The sequence below is a fragment of the Haliaeetus albicilla genome, chromosome 2 (genome assembly GCF_947461875.1).
Source record: "Haliaeetus albicilla chromosome 2, bHalAlb1.1, whole genome shotgun sequence".
Classification (NCBI taxonomy): Eukaryota; Metazoa; Chordata; class Aves; order Accipitriformes; family Accipitridae; genus Haliaeetus; species Haliaeetus albicilla.
The window spans coordinates 48,336,602-48,360,348 of NC_091484.1; the positions used below are offsets into that span (position 1 = coordinate 48,336,602).

Here is a 23,747-nt window from a genome sequence, read left to right on the forward strand (position 1 = left end):
TCCTAATTTTGGGCCTGATCTAGAGTCCATAGCAATGAAATAAGAATCTTCTTGTTTAAGAGACTTTGGACTGGGCTTCTCAAGGCAGAGCGCCCACAGCTCACAAAAGCCATGGGATCTAGTAATGACAGCTTATGTAATGCGCTTTCAGAAAGGGAAAATGTTTTGATGCCAATACGTCAGCGGAATATATGGAAGTAGGTAAGAAAGGAGCCTGAGCTGCTGCGGGGAGTGGGAGGGAGGAAGGGTCCCTCCTGGGTGGGGATGGCAGGCGGGCGTGAGAACAATGCAGGGTGGGTGCAGGGGGACAACAATGGTGGGGGGACAGGGTGGGAGGCGAGGAAACAGGGGGAGCTGAAACAATGCGGCGGGGGGGACATTGCGGCCGGGAGCCCTGCGTGGGCGTACGCGAGACTGGGAATACGCTTCGCAAACAATGACATTAACAGTGCTGGCAGGGCTACAGCCTCAGGCTGAGAACTGGACCAGAGCGGGAGGCTATTCCTGCATTTTAAAATAAAAATAATTGCCTTCAAGTGTTAGAAAATCACTAGCCTGGCTGTACTTTCACTGGAGTCAGTGGTAAAATTCCCACTGGCAGAGAAGGGAGTAGGGTCAGCTCCGTGCTCTCTAAAGCAATTGCACGTATTTCCGTTCTTGCAACAACTTTGCATTTACTCTTGTCTGTTTTTCTGTATTTTGAGGAGATTACATACATTGAAATGAATCTCGCCAGCAGTTTTAGAATTAAAATCCAAACCAATTCTGTCTGTATGTAACGTAGTTGAGGAAACTGCATAAGAAAATGCTGCTGTTGCCTTAAGAAGGTCAGCGCTGAGCTATTCTGTAAATGTTAATTTACTCTTCTTCAGGTTACAGAAATACTGTTAGCTATTAGATCTGTGCTACTTAGCAGGGAACTGATGCAACATTGTAGAAAATCACTCTAAATGGAGATTTTAGCTTAACCAACACTCTTTTCTCTGGTCAAGCAATGATGAAATCCGTAGGATGGCAACACAGCTGTGAAAGTCGGCTGCTTTGGAAGTTGCTAAGGAAATTTAAGTGTAGGAGATGGTTTTAAAAAGTAAAACGTAAACTCCTGAAAAATACCTTTGCACTTTGAGGAGCCAGGGCACTGGAACAGTCTGTAGTACAAGCGGACAAAACACACCCTTGCGCTAGAAAGTAACAGGGCCTGGTGATTCAGGCTTGGATCCTAGAGCAAAGTTAAAAATTAATAGCACATGTATATCCCAGGAAATTCAAGCTGTGTGGGCTTATGTGTGGAGATGTAAATAATAGCACTAATTGTTTCAAACTGGAAACCTAAAATTCAGATACATTTTGCATTTGTTTCTTAATACTTGATATAATTTTGATACAAAGAATCATCATCATCACTTAGCTTTTCCTGTCTCCAAGCAATAATTTGATAACTCAAGCCCCTGGCTTTTTACTACCTTATTTCATGTTGTCCATGCTGTAATTGGATTGTCCATTCTGATATCTGAATAAATAGTCTGAATCATCAACAGATTTTAAAGTTTATTCTGTAGCAGAAACTCTACGATACAATCTCAAGTTTTTACCCAGCACTTGGGAAGCTATTTTTTCCTCTTCACTATATATGTGTAATAGCTATTATCATAAACTGAAGTTATACAGGAACAAGAGGAAGTATTTTTAGGTGTGATCTCATTTTGCAAAGGATAGAGTTATTCTAAGTATGTGCTTGTATTTTCCATTGTTTGCAGTAGCCACTAAAAAGTTAGAAAATAAAATGTTTCACCACTTATTCCAGCATTCTTCTGGGCCTGATCCAAAAGCTGTGGCAGTCAATGGGAGTACTTAGTTAGCCACTGCTTTTTCTCCTGGTATTTTAATGACTTTATAAATCAGTGTAACTTTTCCCTTTGTTTCAGTTCAAAACAGCCGTTATGGCTGTACTACTAAGAAAAGTAAGCTGTAAAATCGCAGGTTTTACTTTAACTTTTTTTCAGGGAAGGATATGTGTGGGTTTGAGGGATTTTTACCAGATATTTTAATCTAGCATATATGGATTACTCCTCAAGTTTCCTCTCCAGGTGCAGAGTCCTTGCAGAGTTACTGCTGCTAGAAAGGGGGATTTCAGCGGTCCCAGAGCAGTGCCGAGCCCTAGCCGTGGTGCAGCACACCCCTCCCCACGCCCTGGCCTCGCGGTTACTCCTGTTGCAGACATATGACAACGGCAGTAAGGAATTTGGAGGCTCTGTAAACTAATTTCTTCAGCAGCCACACCTTTTAATCAGGGGAGGAAATCTAGAGACTTCCAGATCCCATGCAAAAACAAGAGGGACGCACTTGTGTGGAGCCCAGGTCCCGGCTGCGGGGCAGCAGGGGGTTTCATGGCCGGCTGTGGTGTGGGGGGCTCTGCCGGGCCCAGAGGCACCCCCACTTTGAGCGGGGCCCTCGGCAGTGGCTGTGCTCTCAACCCTGTGCCCCAACGTGCGATAGTGGGGAACTGTGAAACTCTGGTCCTCTGTGTGAGGGAGTAGTTTTTCACCTGCGCTTCCCGGGGGATTGCATCCTGCAGAGCGGTGTGGTTTTCTGTCAGCCAGAGGACCATCCACTCCTCTTTCAGGCCCTGGAAGAAGCTGTCCAAGTCTGGCAGCCAGCAGGTATAGGGAGCCTGTCTCTTTTTAACGGCAGCTTCCAACACCTCTTCTTTTGTTCTCCTTTACTGCTGGGGAATTTCCATTGCTTCAGTGTCCCTCCCCTCAGACAACCTGGGAGAAGCGCGTTTCCTTCAGCAGGGCCAACCTCCGCAGCAGCTGCATTGTTCTGCCAGGGCCACAGTGGCCCATGTCAGCCGCTCGCCCCCATTGTCTGCTGGAGGCTTCCAGCTGCCCTGGGGGATACGTGACATGGTCCCTGTCAGCGAAAGGCCGAGCCAATATGAGCTGATGGTTTGAGTTATGTGCAGAGGTCGTAAAATAGACCTCAACTGATAAGTATATCCTCGGCAGATTCCCCAGCTGCTACATAAAATTTTGAGTTAATGGTGTGTCTCTTAATAATTCTGAATTTATTTATGGTGGATGAGGATTAAGCCTTGTACTGCACCAGGCATATTCTGGAGCAGTAGACTCCAAGCTTCTCACATTCTCCCACCCCACAGGACTGACCTTTTGTCCAAGGCCAGCATCTGAAGGGTCAGAGGGCAAAGAACAGACCCTGAAAACTCACTTCAGCTTTGTCCCTCAAAAGGCCATGCCTCAGATCTGTGGCAAAATGTCTCGCCTGAGGATGTTGAGGAGGTTTTCTTTCTAAGATGTCCAAGAATTGGAAACTTTGTGAACTCTTCATCTCTTGTTTTGTAGAATTTTTTAAAAAAGGGGTTTCTCTTAGCCATGACTTACATTGCTTCTGCCTCTTCTCCCAGGAAGCATCTTTTCTTACAGTTTCATGGAACAACTTCTTCAGCAGCAGAGTTGACTTCAGAAGCATCTGGCTGCTCTTTCCTACACCATGCTGCAGTTCACTACCCACTCAGTTCTGGAAAAAATGTCCTGCATGGAGACTATGTGCATAAGATCACTGAAACAGTCCATGTTAAAAAACAGGGTTGTGTTGAGTTTCTTTCTTAAACGATTCAACTCAGTTCAGTAGTCATGGGGTCAACTTAGCCATGGGGCAGGACATGTGGTCCTGCCCAGTGGCCAAGTACATAAGCAACATAACCTAGCCTTGCTAGCACAGAATCTAGGGGTTAAACTGGAGACTTCAGAGAGAGCAGAGAGGATTTTCTGCATCAGTAGTGCACAGACAGGTAATTCGTTCTTTTATAAGGAAACAGAGTGGATAAATTGGGGAAGGTAATGTCTCAAGATTCATGCCATTAAAATGACTCAAATGGGCAACAGTAAAACCCAGTCCTATTCTTTCTGCTAATTATATACATAATCTGCAATAATAATCCCAATATATTATCACTTTGGACACCCGTGCAATGCTATGTTCACTGTTGTGGAGATGAGTTTGAACTTGCAAGCTTGTTAAAGGAAAAGACAGCAGGGCTCAAAGTCTCTTCACCATCTACATTTACTGCTCATTTTTGTAGGATGTATTGGAATCATACGATTGTGCTATCTTTATTTATCAGACCCATTCCTGCCTTTGAAGTGCTCCTTTCATCTGCAATTTATAATGTGCTTGTCTGAAGTCAGTATATTAGAATGGACTTGTTAAGTAGATTTTATATTAAGAATTGATAGTATATTGAAATAATTTTGGATTGAAAGGATTTCAGATTTATGGGAAATTCATTATAATAAAATGATGTCTGACTTTTGTTATTGGGAACATGGTCAGAGACACAAGGTTTTCCTTTCAGGAAAATCTGTATTCCCCTAGAAATACAGTAAATGACAATGTACTTTTACATGCCAAAGGCTCCATCCAGAGGGCAGGACTAGAGGATTGGGTGGTGGTGGTTTTTTAGGCTTGTCCTTGCATGTGGGAAAATGCCATGGTTTACCTGACTAGAAATTCAGTACCATATTGATTATCCAGCATGAAACAAATTTAATTCCACCCCAGTGAAAGATAGAAAACTTTGGGAACTGTCAAGTGACTGAATGAGGCTCTGCTCTTTTTCTTGTCACAGCTTGTGTTGATTGCAAAGGGAATTGATACCCAGTGATTAAGAGAAAAATATTCTCTTCTTGTGAATTTTAGAGAAAACATTTTTTGCCATTCTGTCGGTTGTTTTTTTTATTTTTTGAACAGGCTTGGGAGAGCAGGATGTTAAAATGCTGACTCTGCTTGCCTCACAAAAATAGCAAAAGCAATAGCTGGTTATCACATTTTCTGTTCTATCTTCTGATTGATTCTGGTCTAATACCTGCAGACAGCATAACATGAATTGAAAATAAATAGAGAGTTCATGTGATTATGATTCATTCCTTGCCTTCCAAGTCCACTGTAAGTAAACTACATCGTTTGTTATTCCTATACACTTGTTTTTATAACTATGTCTTTTACCTTTCTCTTACTTTTCAAAAATAAGAGGTGCTCCTTTACCATGTGTCATGTAATTTTCTGAGTGGACACTGAATTTGTAGAAGACCACAGTCAATCTTAGCAAACCAAAATATTGCCATTCCTTCTGACATTTAAGTGTATATTTTGGTTGAGAAAGTTCACCTGAAAACTGCCTCAGCTGCAATGAGGCTTCCTGACATGGAGTGGTCTAGGGTCCCGTAAAATTATAGGAGCCTGCTTGTATTGTTTTCAGGTTGTTATTGTTCATAATAAGTTCCTGTTGTTTAAAAGACTGATTTCTTGTATACTGGCAAGAATAATGTCCTGATATGAGGTGAGGTTGACTCATTTAGTGTGCTAAATTTATTGTGGCACATGCAGATATCACAAGCCCCTTCCTGTTCTACTTTAGAAGCTGTGAGATAGTAAGTGACTTTCTGAAAAATCTCCATAACCTGAAGAGCTCAGAAGATGGAAATAAGAGGAAATCTACTACAGAATTTTTACTTAATTTTAATTTCTGAATATCCAAAAGAGGTTTATGGGTGAATAGATTTTGTACATATGTGAAGTGCCAGAGGTTATTAAGAATGATGGTAGTAACAAATCTGCCAACAGGTTGGACAGCAGACGAAGTGGTCGGCCATGGATTTTTGGCTCTTTAGAAGTGCTGTAGGATGTGCTCTGGAGTGGGAATATGATGTAGTGGGGGGTAGGACAGGGCTCATTGTTATAGGTGAGGAATTAAACTCCATGGTATGGGTTAAACATCTAGTCCAGGAAGACATAAGCGGCTTATCTTTGGATGATGGAAGGGTATCAGGAGAAAAGTCATTATACACTTACCATGATTCTTGTAGGTTTTCTGTAACTATCTGGTAATTGCTTTTCTTTGCCACAGGATGCTAGGAGAGATGGATCTCTGTGGTTGTTACGAATTAGGCCTTGATATGAGTATAAAAGCAATCTTTTAAAAATTTTTTTTGATTATGCCAGAGACAATGTATCTTTTAAATATCATGACATACGTATTCATGAAAGCATGAGCTGACACTATTATGACAGTTTTTATACCAAAAATTCAGATGGTAATTCCATCTCCTCTCAGCACTGTTTATCTTTTCTCAAGCTTCCACCATGAAGAGATCTGGCAAACTCCCCAGTACAAAATGAAAAAGAAACCATATTCTTCCATTTTCCTTGTTACTAGTCTTTTCTTATGGTTGGGAAAGGGGCCAGCACAAGGTTAATACTTCTCTTAAGTATCACTCAAATCCTGCTTTGAGGATTTACACAGTACATTGGCGTTCTCAAGGCTCTCTATATAGATATGCATCAGCTAGAGGTACGTATGAGTGTCTGGAGGGTAGAATCTCATCTTTTTCCTACCTGCAGTGCCTGGGTTGTTCCTGAGTGCACAGACTGGCTCTGCTTGCACAAAAGCAAGTTTGTAACATGCTTTTACAGTAAAACATTAGAAAATGTAAAATAAATATCCTTAAATATTCAAAGCTATGGGGAAAATCTCTGCTCTTTTTCATCTAAATTTTTCTTTAAGGTGGTAAAACCTAAACTTTCTGAGGCTTGAAATGAATTCCAAAAGTCATTTGTGAAATGACTCTCTTCTGAGATCCCCAGGAAATGTGCACAGTGTGTGGATTAAACAGGTGGTTGTAATGAAGAAACTGATACATTGCACACATGACTTGTGTGATTACAGTCATGCTTCTGACTAATAAACTAATCTGATACAAGTGTCATTGCACATGAACAACATAAAACAGTATCTTATGGGATGAAGTGGGAGAAGAAATTTTGTTATAAATTAGCATGGGTTGACCATTCAAAAAGTAAGCTGTCTTCACACATTTGTATCCTTGGCTAGTGCTGCCCTCTAGTCCGTGTGTATGCATTTTAAACAGGAAAAAAAAAAATCGCTTTTTAGTCTGAGTGAGTAGAGACATGAGTATGAAAGCATCTAACTCACTGTGCGAAGAAACAGTTCATTTGACATACTTTTCCGAGTGTGTTGCTGAAAACCAATGAAATGGTGCATAACACTTGTACTTCTTAAGATGTTATAGAGCATAAAGTAAAATTTGAATTATCCAAGTTTTGAAGTGAACCTTTTTGCAGTTAGTGAGTGTGGGAAAGGAGAAACTAGTTCTTCTGCAATAGTTTAAAGATTTTATTTTTATGGAGTTTTACCTGAAAAAAGATTTGAAATAGTTCTATTATACACTATTTGACCTCTTAAATATTATGGAACTGCCTTCAATCGAGTGATTTCGTAAGTTGAAGAGAGAGACTATGTTTGGAAGTTCAACTACTTGTTCAAGGAGAGAAGTCCAACTATGTCTGTCTTCTCTTCCTTTTTTGTTTCTGTCTTACACTTTGAATATGTATCTTATGCTAGAAACTTATATTTAGAGTAAGTGAAAAACCCACCTGAGAATATATATTCTTGTTCGCCTTCACCTAATTTTAAACCATGTTACTACTTATGTCAGCTAAAGGCTTCTTACTAAATTGGAGAGAAACATAAAAATGCTCGCTAATATCTATTTCCTGAATAAGTAGCACACAAATCACTTCATCCAGGCTCATTTTAAACATTTATTTCCTAAACCAATTGCAGTGACTTTGGAGATGCTAGCTCTCGGTTTCTGATACAGCAGCTTTGCACACTGTCTTGCTAGAGGGCTTTGTCCTGGGCTGGAGGGATGTTCAAAGAGGGGCAAGGTTCATTTTTTTGTCCCTTTCATGTTTGGCCAATCTATTGCAATCAGCAGATCAGCAATAAAAGGTACCAAATGTAACAACAGTTTTTAATTTGTGATATGAAAACGTGATTGTAAGGAATTAGATTTACAGTAAAAGCACACATCATATAATTCATCAAACAGCAGCAGTGGTAATTATTTTTTTGTCACTAAGTTTTAAAGTAGAAGCAGAGGCCTAGAGAAATAAAAGGCATTGTTAAAACAGATGGCCCATTGAGATGCTTGTGCTTTTTCTGTTACAAAAATAAGTTGTTTTTCTCCTGCTGTGCTAGTAAAAATTGCCTGGTCATTATTGCTCTGTTTGTCAGTCTGTATAGTTTTAGCATGGAAAAAGAAATGCACAGAACACTATCTCTCTGTATCCCTGCTCAGAAGCAGCACTTTAGCTAATAGGCACTATGAAGACCTATAGTACTTTGCAATTTCAAATAGTTCTTTTGAAATTTCTTTTCAAGCACTTTTCAAACCATGCAGAATTTAGCTTTGGAGCACCTTCACAGCCTACCTGCAAGGAAAGGTAAGGTGGCTCTTGGAGCATGTATGCAGTTCTGTGGCTGGGGGATGCAAAGCAGGGACATGGATGCAGCTCTTCTCCTGGGGAGATGGGCTGCTCTGAAGGGCTTGGGCTCACACTTTTCTTCTTCAGCGGGACATTGCTAAAAACTCCCATTTCTGGAGTATTAGGACTAAGGACGTATCAGAAGTATCATTGCTATTTCCATTTCTTCCATGCTTTTTATGCAAATTTTTCTGTATTTTAAATACAGTTTTCCAGTGTGTATCCATCAATACATGTGTATTTTATGCATGTATGCATAGAATTTTTTTTTAATTATATTTGGTATCAGGTTATGTGACTGACTGAAATATTTCCAAGTGTGTACGTACAGTCGATCCTTATCAGAATTAGCTAAAAAAAAAAGAAAAAAAAAAGAAAGAAAAAAAGATTGTTCATTGCTAATTGCACGCTCAGTTTTACTCACTGATGGGCACTCCTTGCCAAGAATAGGTGCATGATTACTTGCAAATTCGAAAAGGGTATTGTTTTTTTGCTATAAGAAATTTAAAATGATGTTTTAAAGCAGACTAAAAGTGCATTCGACCCCAACCCCCAAACGGTGAGCTGTTCCTTTCAGGATATTACTCAGATTTCTAGAAGCTGGATGTCTGTAATTGTTTTCTTTGCATGCTAAAAATCTAGTGAGGCCATTACCATTTCAAATACTTTATTATACATTTCAAGATTGGCAATTAACATTTAAAGCGTGTTTGGAGCAGACAAAACATTATTGTATCTGGACAATGTTCTTTACATGTATGTTTCCTTCAGTGCATCTTTATTGCCTTAATGAAGGTATTTAAACTGCCAAAAATGCTTTTTGAGTGTAGGAATAGCAGTCTTTTCCACATCACACTCTATCTAAATTGATAGCATGCTGGTGGAAGCTGTAACTTAATAAAAATCACTAACCAGATTTTTTTCCTTTTTTCTTTTTTTAATAGCTAAAATTATCAGTAAATCCTTTTTTTGGCATAACTTCTCTTTTTTTTCCAACCAAAGATATTTAAATAACCTACAGTATTTTTCAGTTAGTTTTTCTCAAGAATCAGTAATTGTCAAACCTGAATAAAGTCAGCATGGTTAAATATTTTAAAAGTAAATTAACTTTTTTAATCTTAATGAAGAAATGCTCTAAACAGATTGTAAACATTCTGTTGCAAGAAGATATCTACAATGTTCTCATCTGTAAAGCTGTATGAAAGACATATCTTAAATAGGAATGACTCAGGTGTTGTTACAGTATTCATAGTTGGATTCTGTAAAGCACTTGGATTTGAGCATTGGATGTTGGCCTCTGGGCTACTTATTTTAAGGGCTAAATGGGAACTGAAATATTCTGAAAATATCTTTCTGTTGCTGGCATGCAAAAATTGTGACGAATCAAATCATGTTGGTATGTATGCATGGGGAAGTGCAAGGTTTTGTAGGGTCCAGGAGGAGGACTTGTGATTCTATCTAGTGATTAACTTCCCAGAAACTCTTTTAAAACTTGTCTTCTGAAAAAATCATGAACATCCTCAGCTTCTCTGATGAGGTCAAGTATGTGACAGTCATTACGCAGAATATCACTAAAATGGAGAGGGTATTGCTTCAGACAATGTAGAGCAACCTGGGCATGTGACCTTGTAAAACATGGGTGAGATTTTCCCTTGCTGCTTTTAACCTTAATAAAATTAGGATAATTCCTTTCTATTTAATGAACGTACATCACAAATATCACTGTCTTTCTAAGCATATCTTGCCATTTTATAGTTGTATGTTCAGCCGTGCAAAGCTATTGCTAAGACTCTCAGACTGTAATAACACTATGGCATGCGACATGTTTTCACAAGGAATCATTTCAGAAATCAGTGATGTCATGTTCATGCCTTCCATCAACTGGAAACTGGCCTATTAAATTGAGACAGAAGGCAGCATGATTTTTTTGATTTTACAGCACAGAGGTGTAAAGAAGTATATGCTTTATTTGTGCATCATATATTTTACATGCTTTTATGTTTTCTTTTATTGTCTTTTAAATTATAGTCACTAGTAACAGTTATGGATGCTGAGATCCTGAAAAGTTTGTAGTCATAAAAATAAAATCTTAAGGGTTCTTTTTCAGTAAGGTAACCTATAGTGTGTTACAGAAATAAAAGTAAAAGGAGTTTTTCACTCCAAACTGTCTTTTAATTTAATACAATTTTGACTGGAAATTACCTTCTGTTTAAAAGAAGAAAGAAATTAAAAAAAAAAAAAGGAACTGTTCCTGAGTTGTGTCGTGGTTTAACCCCAGCCAGCAACTAAGCACCACGTAGCCGCTCACTCACTCCCCCCCATCCAGTGGGATAGGGGAGAAAATCAGAAAAAGAAGTAAAACTCGTTCGTGGGTTGAGATAAGAACGGTTTAATAGAACAGAAAAGAAGAAACTAATAATGATAATGATAACACTAATAAAATGACAACAGTAGTAATAAAAGGATTGGAATGTACAAATGATGCACAGGACAATTGCTCACCGCCCGCCGACCAACACCCAGTTAGTCCCCGAGCGGCGATTCTCTGCCCCCCTTCCCAGTTCCCATACTAGATGGGACGTCCCATGGTATGGAATACCCCGTTGGCCAGTTTGGGTCAGGTGCCCTGGCTGTGTCCTGTGCCAACTTCTTGTGCCCCTCCAGCTTTCTCGCTGGCTGGGCATGAGAAGCTGAAAAATCCTTGACTTTAGTCTAAACACTACTTAGCAACAACTGAAAACATCAGTGTTATCAACATTCTTTGCATACTGAACTCAAAACATAGCACTGTACCAGCTACTAGGAAGACAGTTAACTCTGTCCCAGCTGAAACCAGGACAAGTTGTTTGTTGCCTAGAAGTGATGTGAGGGAGGAATGAGTAAACCCGTCGAAGCCAACTCTCAAGTCCTTCGCACTATTTGCTGCTTTGCTCTTCTGCTGATCTCTCTTATCCACTCATTCTAACATAAAATTTTAGATTTTTTTATTGTAAATGTTGTTCTGGTACTTAAACATGTATTTTATTTGTTGATTTAAAGTTGAAAAATAAATCTAAAGTGTTATGGAGAAATGCAGAGTTAAGTATGTAAGTTGTTATATCATTAGCAGCTTCCCTTGTACCCTATGGTTAAAATGAATTTGAATCATGAATGCTTTGCAGCATTCCTATGGGACAAATGGTGGTGTGCAAAGTGCCCCTAGTACACATATAAAATAAATTCATACTGTCGTGATTTAACCCCAGCCAGCAACGAAGCACCAAGCTGCCACTCACTCACTTCCCTCCCCCCCAGTGGGATGGGGGAGAGAATCGAAAGAAGGTAAAACTCGTGGGTTGAGATAAAGACAGTTTAATAGGACAGAAAGGAAGAAAATAATTATGATGATAATAATAATAATAATATAACAATAAAAGTAAAAAATTGGAATATACAAAACAAGTGATGCACAGTGCAGTTGCTCACCACTTGCTGACCGATGCCCAGTTAGCTCCTGAGCAGCGATCCCCCCTCTGCCCTGGCTGACTCTCTCCAGTTTATATACTGGGCATGATGTCACATGGTATGGAATATTCCTTTGGCCAGTTTGGGTCAGCTGCCCTGGCTGTGTCCTGTGCCAGCTTCTTGTGCCCCTCCAGCCTTCTTGCTGGCTGGGCATGAGAAGCTGAAAAATCCTTGACTTCATATAAGCACTACATAGCAACAACTGCAAACATCAGTGTGTTATCAATGTTATTCTCATACAAAATCCAAAACATAACACTATACTAGCTACTAGAAAGAAAATTAACTCTATCCCATCTGAAACCAGGACACATACTAAATGACATAATTTTAAGAAGCCATAATATTAATTTTTGCTCTTTTGTCTTTTAATATGGGTATGATTTTTAAGTTAACCTTTCTTCTAAGAGCACTTCAACTTCATGAAGCAGAGTTAAGTTGGAAAGCATGAAGCTGGTTCAAAGAAATAACAAAAGAGAAGTGAATGCAACCTCAGCTAAACAACAGACTTCAAAAAAACTCATTGCATAGTTTGAATTCTTTATTACTTGTCCAAAACATTTTGCTAAGCAATTTCAGGTTGGATACCAGGATAGTGATTTGGAAAATTTAAAGTCAGCAGTAGCTTTAAATTACTGAATAGTAAGAAAAACTAAACTCATAATTAGATAGATTCAGAAATGATTGATGTTTTCCTTTGCTAAATATGTATCTTTGGTAATAACATTTGAGTCTCTTAGAGTGTTTTTTTTCGTAGTTACACTGCAAAGTGTTTTGCAAAGGAGATGAGTTTCATTATAACCCTCTGTAAAATAGGGGTAGGATGGCACAGGCAGGTGAAGAGACTTTCCTAGAACAGTGGCAGAGCAAGGGACAAACTCAGGGGTGAGCTCCTCAGGCTGGTGCCTCCAGTCCAAAGGCAGTGCTTCCATTATGACAATTCTGTAAGTCAAGGGTTTTTTTAAAAAAATTTTTTTTTTAAGTGAATTGATACTCACATTTCCTGTTTCGTGACTATCCCAAATCTGAAGTTTAATTGGCATAAGTTTTGCTATATAATTTATTCACAAATCAATCTGTATTCTTACCTGTGATTTGAGTGATTTCTTCTGGATGTATGTAACACTTAAAATAAAAAAAAGCCTGTTTAAAGATGTAGGATATTTTGCATGCATTGCAGATATGACTGTGTAATAAATACAGTTGTATATGTATGCTCCCTGTGGCTACAGAAGTACATATTCACAAGAATAAAAGCCACAGTCAAAAGAATCCAGACTGCTTATTTTTATACTTACTGATATCCCAGGGAAAAAGGTAAAAAGCAGTTTATAAAACCTGGACAAAAGAAGGATGTAACTTTTTTTTCTACTCCCCTGGGCTGAATCTCAGCTGAAATAACTGACAGTTTTTGGACTTACAGAAGGAAATGATGAGTGAAGATAAATATCCAGATGTTTGCTGGCCAGATGTGTAAGGTTACATTTTGGAAGGCATGAATGCTCTACCTGTGTCTTCTGAGAAGGAAGTTGTAAATAGTAAACATGCTAAATTTTTATTTCTACAGTTTGGGGGGGAAAAAAGGGGTTCAGAGTAAAACTTTGCCTTCAATCTAGTGTCTTAAGAACAGATGCAGGTTGCACATGCAAATTTGCACAGCATACAAGTGGGATTTTTTAATGGCCATTATGTCTGCATGGCTAATTTAACACCCTTTGTGCATTGTTTTTAATTTAGGGGACATACAGCTTATGGAACTGTCTTAATTTTCCAGCAGTAGGAAATAGGTGTGTCAAGTCTTTGAAAGTTTCCTATTTTCTGTTCCCATGTTTCAAGCGCTTATTTACGACAACAAAAAATTTAAACCTTGACTTTTTCCCCTCTTTCCCCCGCCTACGCTAAGTCTCTCCCTTTCCTACCTAACATACAGATCTGCTTCTTTTCAAATAAATTGTTGGAAGCGGCTGCCTGCTCATACAGCAGCACAGCTCATCTCAGCTTGTGCTTGCTCTCAAACTTGGGAAGAGGAAAGAAAAGTCTTGTTAAAGTCAAGTAAATAACTTAGCTGCTAGGCAGTAGGAAAAATATTGGATTTGATTGTGTATTATTCCCATATGGGTGAGATATATTTAAAATTGAAAAGGAAACCAGCTCCCTTAAAACTTAAAGGGACAGATTTTCAAAAATTGGCAGCCAATTTTCGCCTATAATTGTACTTAATGTGGAAGGGATTTTCCTCTGCCGATGAGGGATAAGAGGGTCTTGCCACCAGACTAGCAGTGAGGCAGAGGAGGCCCCTTCCAGCATGTAGATGTTGTTACTGGCCAGATCTTTCTCTCCTTCCTCGGGCTAAAGATCTCCCATGGCCCACAGGGCCCTGGAGAGGCGGGTGAGGGCTGGAGGCTGCCCTAGTGCATGGGGAGGTGATGAACTCATTTATGTGAACTCCCTGCTCCTTTAGGAGCTCCAAAACAAGCATGTCAAGAGTGAAACTTTTTTCTTTCTTTTTTTTTTTTTTTTTTAATATTAGAAAAACATTTTTAAATGGGGTTATCCTTCTCCTGGGCAGGCAGTGTTGCAGCATGTTCCAGCACTGCAAACTCCCTTAAATGGCATAGCCTGTAATTTTAAATGGAAACAGCCTTGAAGAGTTTTTTGTTTATTGTGTTTATGTAGACTTGTTTTTGTGTTCCCATTCTGCCAGTGTGTAAACATTAGAAAACATAATAACCATATAATTACAGAAGTCCAGTCTCTTCCTCCTTAGAAAAAATAAAGAGCTTCCAGAAATCCTTGTCTCAAAGACACAGGCTGTCCAACCCCAAATTTCTTCAATGAGTTACTCATTTCTTCCCAGTCGCGTATGAGAACAAATAGGCTCTGGAGCATGATCCGAAGGTCGGCCTTTGCAAGCATGTAGAAATAGTTTGTTTCAACTTCAGTGTAATCCTCAAAACACTACTTAGAAGTGTCGTGTGCCCAGGACGAGGAAAGATGTTAAAAGCTGCAAAGAAAGTGTGGAGATACCACCAGATGCAATAACTTGCTGTCACGAGTCTTTGCATATATAGAGAGAAGGAGAACAGTTAAGAAGAGAGAACGACTAAGAGGGATGGAGAATGACGACAAAGAAGAAGTGATTATAGAAGTGGTATAATCCTGGTCCTGGGACTTCATCCCTGCTCCTGGGGCAGCTGCTGCTACCCATGAGGAGAGAATAAATTGTCAGGCCCTGGGAAAAAACTCTTCAGCTAAAGGTTGAGTAACCAGGTGGCACTTGGAAGCTGCCCCAGCCCATGACTGTGGTTATAGTGGGCACTGCAACCCCCCAGGAAGGCAGGGGTTCTGGACCCTGCCGCCCACCTGCTCTTCCCACTCGTGGCTGTGGTTTCCTCATGCAGGTGGGGGGATGGGAGAGTGGAGTGACAAAACATGTAGTTCAGGTTTGCTAGTCAAACTAGTTGTTTTTCAAGCATGTCACCGTGGCTTATCTGCATGTGTTGCCAGTGTTGTCAGGTCTTGCAATATTATCATCTGTCTCAAGAACTTTATTTGTGGTGTTGGTTTCGAAATAATTCTGAGGTTATTTTTCTTTGGCTTTGATTTTCGTTCCTATAGGACACATTTACTTCATTTTTTTTTCTGCGTCTCGAGGAGTGAAATCATTTTTGTAATAGTGGAAAAGGCATAGGCTACAGCAGTTGAAGGACTAAGAGAAATCTTAGATATCACAACAATAACTGTATAGAAGGAGAAGACTGGGTCAGGCAAAGTGGGGTACATTCAGGTAGGAAAATGGTATGGATCTGCCTGTGTGAAGGGATATAGAAGCGCCGCTGGATGTGAGGGAGAGTGTGGGAAGGGCTGGATGGAGCAGAGGAATGTGACAGAAAACAGTAGGCATTGGGGTGGTATGGAGGAATGTCCATAGAGTCAGGATGAGTTTAGGAGGAGTGGTCTGAGGCTAAGGGAGGAAATTTATGATGGACAGATTTATGGCTACTGCATGACAAAGTTGAGGGATAAAACCCTGCCCAACAGATGCCCGCAGAAGTTTTGCTGTTAATTACAAAATGAGAGTTTGCACCTAAAAAGAAGGAAAGTCCTCTTTTTATCTCAGGCACGAAGAAATCCTGTGTTTTTGTATACAGCTAAAATGAAATTTTGCCATAAAGTTTGGGCAGTCCTCTCTAGTCTGCTGAAAATACTCTAGTCACTTCCCAGTTAGTTATGCTTCAAAAGCTTATGATTGTCAAGCAAATATAATGATTTTTCAATGTGTAGACTGTCAATAGTAGTTTTTAGTGGCAATGGCAAGTGCTAGAGGACTGTATTTTTATGTATATTATCTATACTTTTTGGTATTTTTTTTATCTCTTTAGACATATCTAAGATTTTTCATTTGCTTATGTTCAAGAAAAGGCTGTATTAATATTTTTTAGTTACATATAGATTTATATCTATTAGTCAAGTAATACAAGCATCCCTTGAGAGGTGCGCTACTGAGTGTTAATATAATTGCTGAAAAGTTTCACACATTTTTTTAGTTGGGAATAATATCCAATATGTAGTGTCTTTTGTGTTAGGCGATAGCACAACATTTTACACATTAATCAAAATAATTCACAGAGCTTACTTCATCTTCCACTCTAGTAGGATATGGTTACTACACAAATAACTTTAGGACAGGAAGTAAGAATAATACTGTAATTAACTGAAATTGCAGGGGAACTTAGGTAGTCAGAATGTAATTATGCAAGGCAGAACTCAGTCAGGAAACAGGATTAACTTTCCTGTTCTTTTGAAAAATGCCAGATGATTGCTAATATTTATAAATGGTTTTTACACATCAACTGAATGATGATGCCGGTGACAGAGAAGCTGCCTTTAAAATTATGCTAAGCAGTTGGTTCCTTTCTGACTCAGTGATAAAGATTCTTCCTCCACAAGCAGCTGTTAAATTTCCTTCTTGCAAGATAGATTTCCTTAACAGTGTCACATCCAAACATTGGCCCAATCTTTATTAGTTTGTCAGGACTAATTTGATTGCAGTATATCCAAAGTAAAGTCAAATTGAAAATGACTGAGTAAAATTGGTTTATTTTAGGGAAAAAAACCCCAAAACCAAAAACACAGCAAAAGTGCATATTCTATGGTATGTCAGACACTGATACAGGGAAGTTCAGCATGGCAGATACTGGCTCAGTAGGGAAATGCACAGTTATCACTAAATTTCAAAGGATTCCAAGACCTCTCCTTACTTTAGTAGAAATTGTTTATATAACCTGTATCATTGCTGAAAGTATTTGCCATGTGGTTCAGATGTAGCACAACAGAGGTAAAGTTAGAATTAAACTGTGCCAGAAGAAATAGAAAACAGGAGCAGCTACTAAGTATTGTCAATTAAAATCCAAATGCAGGGAATGATATCTAGTTCAGGAAGAAATTCACTGTATCCGTGATTTGCAGTAAAGAGAGCTTTGGAATGCTAATTGAAACCAAAGTATTGCAGCCCCCAAGTCTGGCTCAGGTGAATGCTGTATTGACAGTGGCTTTGAATGCTAAATACTGACAAGGTCTAATGAGCCACAGTGCAGTCCTACTGTATGCTATCAATTCCCCTACATGAGCCACAGCAACTTTAATTGTAAACCTGGGGCTGTTCTCCAGGCAAGTCATGAATTTCACCTTTGATTATTTTATTTATTTATTATTTATTTTTAACATTGTTTTTGTACTACTTTTAAGGATTTTAAAATGAAATCATTGACTATTGTGTTAAAATTTGAAAAAGTTTACAGTTTTTAACTATTTTGACATTGGTATCTATTTTAAACTAAAAATTCAATTTATTCTTCTAAACTTCTTTTCTATCCATAACTGTGAATAACTCTGTGAATTCTTCATAATCTACGAGGTTGATATACTACATTTACAATATGATGACCATTAAATACGTTAATTTGTAAAAGAGCGTGATGTTATACTGATTACAATTTAGTGTAAAATACTTATTTATAATACTGTAATCTGACACTTCAAGAATATTATTCTCAATGCAAACTAAAATTGTTAATTGTACACCTAATTTTACAGTGTTGACTGAGTTAGTCTACAGGTAAAATCACAATAAATCCACTGCCCACTTAATGATCTTGAGAGATTTTTTCTGCTTTTGACATGTATATTTATATGGAAATAAGATTTCAGTAAGCAGTATGGGTTACATTAGATGCCTAAGTGCCAGTCTTTCTGATCAAATAGCATCCTGAACTCAAGGGCTGAGCTGCAACAGTTCTGTATCTTGCTTTAAGAAAAGCTAACTGAAAGCTTACTTCTGCCTTTTTGGATTCCCATAGTGGCAAGCAGATCAGCAGAGAGATACAAAATGTTAATCCTTCATACTCACTAAAGTATGTCTGACATCATGAGCACAATTCTGTGGTATTTCTTAGGCAAAGACTTGCCAAGACTGTAAAGAAAATGTTTTTGCAGGGAGCCTTACTTTGTCCTGACATTTGTGTGAGGACACAATTCGCCATGAACCTTTTAGTCTTCCTATTCCTTCAGAGAATAATGAAAGGAGCCTATTCATCCTGGTCTGTTGGTGTTTTCATGGAAAAATAATAGTTCAACTGCACAGGCCCACTCCTCATCTGAAATATGAGTAAGCCCTGCAGCCAGAGCAATCTGTGCCCACTGCATATTTCTACCAGGACGCTGGACTGTTGCCATTGTTAATAATGTTGAACCTAAAACCAGCATCGACAAATGAAAGAAACAGATAAAAATACTTATAAAAGATCAATGCTTATAGTATAAATATACCAAAGATCACATTAGAAAAAATATGTAGGATAACTGTTTATTATTACATTAGGTTTTAAAATATTTACACTTAGGAATGGACTTTGCTCATTTTGTAGTTGGGGACTATTCCTTTGGGAGCAATGGCAGGATGTTTTCTGTTAACCTCATTTTTTTTTTTTAACTAGAAAAGGAAAACCTTTTCTAGCCAACTTTTCTTTTTTTCTCCCTGTAACTAGGTAATAAACTTGTATCTAAAAAAACACTTGCTAGAAAGTGCTGTTATCTGTTTAAAATTTACGGAAACACTGTAGTTTAATGGTACAATAACTAATGCTCAATTATAGAGGAATTCCTCCGGAAGAACAAGTCATGACTGCAAGTGCCAAATAGATGTGGTGGTGTGACATGGATAGTAAAATTTCATAACAATAGTATTCTGAGGGTTATGTTTTCAAAGCAGATTGTGTTGATAGTACTACAGCTGACCTGGCCATGTTTGATTTGGTGTGTATGTGAGGTATAATGCTACTAAAATATTGAGGATTGAACAGGGTGAGTCACTGTATATGAGGTGAAGACTGACGAAGTTATAATACAGATTAAGTACTTAAAAAAAAAAAAAAAGGTATCGTGGCTGTAGAGTTCTCCAAAACCTGAGTCTTTCCTCAGATTGGTACCCCTGACTGCAGTGTTGTAACCCACATGAATGACTATCAAAGCAAAACAGTTTTATAATGCCCTATAAGAAGAAAAATATCTAAAAATTGAGGGGGAGAGAGAAATGAGAAGAACCCTTTTCAAAATTGGAATGTTATCATATTGAATGAATTTAAAAACTGAATCACCACAGGCAGTCTCTAGGTATAATATATAGGAGAAGAGTTGCAACTTCACTACTACTGTGAGTTGCAAGACTGCTACTGTGAGTTTCAAGACTGCTGCTGTGAGTAGTATTGGAGTTAGCAGGAAATCAGGTAAAAATTTTTAGATTCACAATGCCCTCAGCCTCCCTGTCCTTGCGGTATTCTCTTTTATTAATGCTACTTCTTTTCCCCCCAAAGATTCTTAAATCTTAAAAAGTGAACCCTGTTCTCAGATAAGGGGTCTATGTTTAAGTGCTTATATTTTTACTAACACATTTAATAGAACAAAGTATTACTCAATTTATTCTTTTAGATAATACAAAAAGACTTTCTGTTGCTGAAAGTTCTAAATACAAACCTGCAACAAAGTTTAATGCTCCTACTTTGCTGCTTGTTAATATATTTACTTTTAAGATTTGAGAAAAAGTATTCTATACCTCTATTAATGTCGTGATTTAATTTTTTTTCAGAGCATCTGGTAAAAATGCACAGCTGACTTCGTAAAGAAGTCCATTCCTCATTCATATTCTGGAAATACGATAGAGTAAATAACTGAAGTTTTCTTACAATTTCAGATTTCCAATTAAAGGAGACAGTCCTGGCAATTGAAGACATACTTTGTAATGAAATAAGATTAATTGCTTTTAGGACGAAAAGGTGGGTTTTTTTTTCGGATGAGAGTGTTTTCATTGTTTTCATTTAATAAGTGAATCAGAAACTTTAATTTTCTAGTTGACTGAAGCGATGTGCTAAGGTTTTGTATGAGCATGATTTACAACAGTATAAATTCCATACAGGGTGCACAAAATAAGATTATTTTTCATCTTTAAGAAGGTGAAGAAATGAAGGACTGGGGAATTTGCTTAGCACTTTTTAAGTGAATATAGGTGACATAAGAAGCATAAATAAAAACAGTATCTCAGAAGTCGCTCATCATTTGGTTGCTGGAAATATTAATTCCATAGCACAGCACAGGGAGAAATTACTACAGCGAATGGTTATTTTGCAGTGTCTTCAATATGGTGATGGCACTGACATTTTAAAAGAACATGTATAGAATTCAAATTTTGTTTAACATACAATTTATATAATGTTCAATCATACATTAATTTTAAATAATAAGTAATCGCTCTATAGCAAGATTACAGTAGCAAATACCCAAACCTAGATTTTAAAATTCTACGTATCAGAATTAATTATCAAGGTATGTAAGTCTATGGAAATAGCATCGCTTTGAGAGGTGGCTCCACAAAGCCAATATTTAAACATTTCTGTTCTGGGGGTGGGGGTGGGGTGTGTAGAGAGAGAGAGAGAGAGTGTGTGTGTGTGTGTGTGTGTGTGCGCTGCAAGGATTGCAATTCACATCAATTTGAGAGCCCGGTACTTTAGGACCTTAGTGGAGTAACTCTCCACTAGCACTAGCTCTGCAGCTAAAGTGAAAAACAATTCCATTGTTCAGAGTTCCCATCACTTTGGAAGATTAGGTGATCTGAGGAAAAAGTACAAACATAGCTGACCTTGTGGTGGATCAAGAAACAGGCGTGGCAAAGAAAGGGCTGAATTTCTTAAGAAGATTCTAGTTTGCCTTACTTCTTTGGGCAAGAGACTGTGAACTGTTGCAAGGTAAGGACTGAGGATAGTTGCTGCAGTTGCCTGAGGAATTAGGGGGTCATCTGAGTTGGAGCCTCCTCTACATTTGGAAAAGGTCAACGGAAATGTGACTGGGGATGTGCTGAGGCTCTAGCACTTCCCTGCTGGCTTAGGAGGGTGGGCCTTTCCCTTACTGTGCTGTGACTTGTAATGTACTTTACATCCAACCGTAGTGGAGGAAGTATGGAAAAGTCATCTTTGCAGGAAGAAATGTTTTTGAACCTGTGCACATTTAATGGATGTCTATTTTTATATGTTCATAACATTATAAATATATGGAGTGTTTCCTATGTTAAAATGTTTACTTGAGACAAATGAAAAACTTTAGACACTATGAGGGGTAAGGCCGCTAGGGTAACAAAATGTATTGCTGCTTAAAAATACATCTTTAAAATTGAGTCATACAACTGCTGAATGACAAACAACTCCTGATAGTCAATGTCCTGAAAACTTGAGAGCATCCCTGGGATTTTCTGTTAATATATTAACTTCAACTGTTACTGTATTATACAACTGTTGAGTTGTACATATAAAAATATAACCATAAATAATGCCTATGGATGCTAGTAGATAATATTCTTGCCATAGTTTTTAATGCCGTGTTCAATATATCTTAATTGTATTTAATTATAAAAGATGAAACATTTATTATTATATATTGGTGATATCCTCAATATGGCGATATCTAGAACCAGAACCAGGACTTTCCATTTGCCGGCCCAAAGTGAATTGTCAGTGACATTTTCAGGTTGTATCTTGGACAGTTGTGGACTTCTGAATCACTAGGCTTTACTTTTTGGTGCGATAACCTGTAAGGTGAGACAGATCAGTTCACTGAGATAAGCCGAAACATGATCAATATAGTTTTCCAATTCATTGGATTGATCCCATGCTGTGATCCTGAGTCAGTATGAGTATTAAAGGAAAATGTATAGATCTGTGTTTGACCTGAGCACCAATTTCTCATATTTTTTTTAAAAAGCTTGGATTTAAGGGAGAACATTGTACTACTTTCTCATGTCTCTCCTCTGAGAGACTGAAGAACATTGTCTCTTCCAGAATAGCTGTGTTCTTTACTAATTCCACTTGTGGAATTAACTGCTGCTCATGGCGACATCCTTAATCTAGCTGGTTTATTTCTGATAAACATGGAAAAACAGAGCTCATTGCAAGCTCTAAGACTGTTCTGACAAAGCAGGATTAGTTTGTGTTACATTTTGCTGCCTTGGTTTGCAGTTTGCAAAAGAACTAGTTGCAAATTAACTTGGGTAATTCTACCCAACCTGTAGTCACCTAGGAAAGTCTTCACACTTGGCGGCTTTTATCTCATATTGCTTTAAGCAGGAATTAGTCTATCCACCAAGGACACATAGAACATATACACCCTCTGAAAGCATATTGGGCTGTCTGCTGTTTCATTGCCTATGGAAGAGTTTAACCGCGGATTAGGAGAAGGACATGCCTTAAAGCAACTTTCAAAATTTGTGTTGCATGGAATGGTGATTAAGTTTTTGGGAATGGTTTTGTTTAAGGAAGGCAGATACATAATTGCTAATATTCTTTTTGTAAAGGTTAGCATGATTCAAAAATTTATGGTTTTATAAAAACATTTTTGTGTGTGTGAAATGGCTCAAAAGAGAGAAAAATAGGGGTTTGTACAGCATGAATATTATTTTACTACTGCCAGGTTCTGATTCAATAGCAACATGTGCATATATTTTTGAATGAAAGACTTTTTCAATTGTTCAGTGTTCAGGATTAATTTATTATGAAATATGTAACTGCCATTAATGTTCTCTTTGAGCAAAATAAAAGCTTTTGTGGGGGATCAATGTTGATTCAAATTGTTCCCTTACTCTTAAATTGTCCATCATGTGAAGGATTTGTTTCATTGATCTACTCTCCTACTCGCCCAAAAAAAAAAAAAAAAAAAAGGCAGCAAATTCTAAATTAAGACAAGTTAACCCCCACTTTTATATACAGTAAATGAATGTGACAGGGACAAAACCTTCATTCCCTGTATCTGTCTTACTAGACTTTGGAAGCAGTAGTCTTTAGTTTAATAAAGGCCCTGTCCTCCAGCTGGATTTGTGAAGGGAAATGCTCCAACACAGAGCTGATCGAAACTAATGCTTCTTTTATGTGAACACATTATACCTATCTAGACCTTATGGCACTCAATACAGTTAATGCAATCTACTAGTCATCAGTATTTATAAAAGTGAACAATTTAAACTGTGATGTCTCAATACCCTGTCATATTACAAGCTTCTATTTATCATTTAAATAATTTGCATTATATAGTGCTCGTGGTTTCTTTATGTTGTTCATTTCTGTATTCACTTTAAAACTTGATTTAAATTCCTTATGCCTTTTGCAGTACATTACCAATAAATGCTTCTTGCACATTGTTCAGTTTATAGCAAAGAATATTACTTTTTTATTGGTAATTGCACAGCAGATTATTATATGGTGAAAAAAAATCCATTCTTTTCCTAAGGCATAAAATCAAGTTCCTGTCTGTTTTGCGGATGTTAAAAATCCCTTGACACT

General features: G+C 38.0%; 1 protein-coding gene across 2 annotated transcripts in view; it reads left to right on the forward strand.

Annotated features, from left to right (window-relative positions):
* Positions 1 to 23,747, forward strand: part of AGMO (alkylglycerol monooxygenase) — a 200,484-nt gene that overhangs the window by 21,901 nt on the left and 154,836 nt on the right. The window lies entirely within an intron of this gene.